The sequence below is a fragment of the Parasteatoda tepidariorum genome, chromosome 2 (assembly GCF_043381705.1).
Source record: "Parasteatoda tepidariorum isolate YZ-2023 chromosome 2, CAS_Ptep_4.0, whole genome shotgun sequence".
In the NCBI taxonomy this organism is placed as follows: Eukaryota; Metazoa; Arthropoda; class Arachnida; order Araneae; family Theridiidae; genus Parasteatoda; species Parasteatoda tepidariorum.
Window position 1 is genome coordinate 89499784 of NC_092205.1, and position 4525 is coordinate 89504308.

Consider the following 4525-nt stretch of genomic DNA (forward strand, 5'->3'; position numbering starts at 1 on the left):
TCCTGTAATAGCNTAGTTTGTTATTCAAAATCATTTATTTATATTTTTTTTTTTTAACCTTTAACTTCTTATGCCTTTCTGAATATGTTATTCAAGAAACGCTAGGAAATGATCAAACGTTTGCAATTTTGTAAGTGTGTTTAATGCTCTTTTATTTCCAAAAATGGAATGGAAACAGTTTGAAAATTATTGAAGCTATCAAGATAGGGATATGGCAGAACCTGTAGATTTTCAAAAAAAGAACAATTTGCAACAACTGTATGCCATAATGTGCGACATGGTACGCTTTGCTGCAGCCATACCATTACATTCTGTTGGCAACAAGAGAAAGGCTTAGCATTAGGAATACTACAAAATCAAGACAGGGAAATCATCCAATAAAACAGAGTAATCAGATGCAAGTAAAAAAAATATCAGCAATGTTATACGCGAATGAATCTAATGGTAATTGGTCCTTAAGGTTTGTTCCAAATTTCTGTTTTTTTAATTTCTACATTTGTACACTAGAAATATGAATCCTTAAATTTACAATTCAAATCTGAGTATTAAAAACAAAACACTTTCAGTATAAGCTCATTGAAATTAATTAAAATTATGCATGTCCAAATTTGTTTCCCACCTTGTTTTATGGAAAGATTATCATATTGTGATCAGCAGAATAAAGGCAAAGTTTTGGCAGCTTCAAGGGAATGAAATGCAAGAAACTAAAAAAAAAAAATATGAAAGAAGAGGGCTAACATGATGGGTATAACTCTTAGACACCCCTGAACAAACCTCTACATCTTTTATAAAAAAAATGTGCTAATTTAAAATCAGTTTGGCACTTTGGCGATTGTGGTTGGCACTACGTGAATGTCCCGCCTTGTTTTTGTAAAATAAAAAATTACTGTCACTAATTAGACAGTTATTATACTTAACTTACGTCGCACTAAAACTGCACAAAAAGCTATTGCCAACGATCATTAATAGGACAACAAAGCTTTTTAAAAGAAATTAGATACATGAAACAATAGATTTTTACGATGCAAGAATATTATAATAAATAACACAACCTACAGATATTTAATCAGCAATATATAAAATGCAACGGAGTAAAATATATCTTATCAGCAGCCACGACGTAAAAAATACTTTACGCATACAAAAATAATTATTTTCTTTTGTATTTAAACAATTAAAGGAAATTTATTTTATTATACATGAACACATACTCTTATTTAGAAGAAATAACTAAAATATTATTCATTATTCAGGTTAACGTGAATATTCGACAAGCTTACAGAAATATGGTTTAAATCTTCAGCTGAAATAAACTAATTATAGTGTTTGATAATTCATTGACATAGCCAGTTTAAATATTGTATTTTTAAATATCTATTCTTTGACACGAAAATATAAACACGATTTTACGTTTTTTGACCGACATTTAATAAACGAAAACCATCCAAAAATCAAAATAATAGACTTTTTGATTGATGGACTGATGGTCAAATTAAGCTGTCATGTGCTGAACAAAAACCGAAAACCAACTTTAAAAGATCCTCCTGTAATAGCCGAAGAACTATAATCGGCTCCCTATGAAACCAAGGTTTGGACCCTCCTCCTAGGAAGTGACGTTTTGTATCGATAGTCACAAGAAAGTGACCAATGGCTTATGCTTATCCTTTAATCGTTCTCTCTTAGCTAGGAGTCGTGACCTCCTTCACGGAGTTCACAAAGGGGTGAGCTGTTTTTGAAAAGGAATGGGAGGAATTCCTTCATTTTAACAACTATGTAGTCTTTCATTTTAACAACTATGTCTCCACGAACACCGGTTTCGTAAAATGAACATGCGATAGAGCCAAAATTTTGACGTAGCAGACAAGAGTAGCGATAAAAAGTCAATTATTGTAAACCTTTACTTAGCCAAACTGGGGCACCTCATTGAGAGGTGAAGTCTCTATTCGCTGAGCCACCATAGCTTTACAAATGTTATAAGTAACATTAAAAACATCATTTATGATAGCTCACATTTCAAATGCCATTGTACAAATTCTTTTTTGGCCCTGATTTCACATTCACATATTGGTGATATTCTTTTACTTGCATTAGATTACTTTACTCTGTTTTATTAAATGATTTCCGGATAAAGGTTTAGAATATTTATAAATGTGTAATTTTTAATCGTTAACATATAATTGCATTCCTGAAAAAATATTTCAGTGAAACAAATTAACATGAGAAAGTCTTTAAGTTAGCTCATGTCTCAATAATGCTTCACCAATGCTAAAAAGTCAATAAAAGTTCGCACAGTTAGTTTAAAACAGTTTATTAAAATTTTACCTAGTTATATCTTTTATTTAATTGCGTTAAATCGCTCTGACGGTTTTGAAACTTATTGGGTTGGTCGGAAAGTATTTTCGTATTTTTTTTTTTTTTTTTGGAAAAAGAGTTAATTAACTCATCATCAANGGAATGAAAGACAATTTTCGTATAATGAATAAATATTTTATTAAATTATATATTGGCCATTCTGGTCCCACACCTTTTGCCATCTTTCTGGCAGTAGCATAATTCCATGCTCATAAAATTTTTGGTCTTTGCTGGCAAAAAACTGAACCAGGTGATTTTTGACCTCTTCATTTGAAGTAAAGGTTTTACAGTCCAAAAAATTTTGCAGCGACCGGAACAAATAATAATCCGAAGGCGCCAAATCTGGAGAATATGGTGGGTGTGGCAGTATATCCCATTCAAACTGTAAAAGCTTTTGGCGAGTGACCAAACTTGTATGAGGTCTCGTATTATCTTGGTGAAACACTTACGCCTTTTCTGTTGATTAGTTCTAGCCTTTTCTGTAGAAATGCATCAGTCAGTTTGTCCAGCTGATGACAGTAGACTTCCGAATCAACTGTTGTGTTATCCGGTAAAAGCTCAAAAAAAAACTATTCCTTTTAAATCCCACCAAACAGACAGCATCACCTTTTTTTCGATGGATATTGGTTTCGAAATGCTTTGAGCCAGACAACAAATTAGTTCCCTCTTCTCATTTGAAATCGAAGAACATGTTCTCCATCGCTCGACACTTTTTTTTTCTTTAGCCATCGAAAAATTATTTTTCTTTAAATACTAGGTGTTTAAAAATTCAAACCAAAGCACAACTTATAGTTTGTCTAAAATAAGAAATCCCCTAGCCATTGGATTGGGCCCGTGCCGGTGACTGGTAACGAGGTATAACTATTTCAAGTAAGGGTGTGGGGTCATTGTTCAGGACAGATTTTGGCTCGGGTCTGCCAGAGAAAAGGAATCTTTTGCTTCGATCTATTGTGTTAGCTCAAGAGTGAAGAGAAGCTACCCTCCCTGAAATACGCTAGTCTTGCTTCCATAGCAGTAGACGGCTTCAGACTTTGTAGTGGGGGGAGTTCTTACCGTAGACAAACAATGCAATGTAAACACTGCCCCTTACCATTCAAAACATCATATACAGTTGAGAACCAAAGGTGAGTAACGAATCGTCTAATGAATATTTTGACTGCTTTATTTCTGAGTTATGGCGTTTTGAAACCTATATTGATAAATTTTTACTTATTAACTCGTTTTTTATACATTCTAGCTTGTAGATAGATCTATAAAAAATTGTTTACTTACAATAATAAAAAATCAGTCTTTTATTAAAGTCATGCACAGCGAATCTAGTAATAAATATTAATATTTTAAAAATATTATCACTTTTCAATGTTTATGATTTCCCACACAAATACGTTATAACATTATTTTTATTTTATAATGCAATCCGATTTTTATGAATTTAATCCATACACCCCCCCCCCCNCCCCCCCAACTTTGAGACTGAATCGACGCCTTGCCTCTCTAGGATAAAGTTATGAGATAGAATAAGAAGTGTTCTTAAATTATATTCAGATCATGTACTATGCTACGAGTAACAAAGATTTTGTCTTTATCATAACAGGAGCAATTATTATGCATTTCAATACTATGTTGCACTACTATATCAAAAAAATTTTACACTCATAATAAGAAGCATTTATTTACTAATTATTAGGATCGTGAGCTGATGAATGTTTTATTTTCCTTCATATTTACAGTTTAAATAAACTAAAACATCTCGATGAAATCGAAATTCTCTAAAAAGTAAGGATATTGTTATTGCAGGGATGAGATTAGCCAAAAAAGCTGAATTTCCACGATAGTAAATTTTACGCAAGCGCAACCCTTTGATAATAAATTCCAGACAGTTTAAGGTAATAAATAATGTGTTGACATACAATTTTGTACTAATCTATTATTATATAAATGATTACATTGCTACTTAACATTTAGTGAAAATAAAAATTACCAATTGAAAAAATAAAGCTGGAAATTATAATTTTCCTCAGTTCACATAAGAGACAATTATTACTTGAAAAACTACCTGGTTTAGCAAATTAAAACTACTGAGAATATACATTAATATTTCATTTCTTTTAATAAATACTGTTATGTGATTTATAGCAAATATATCAGTAATATTACTTTTTAAATTATATTG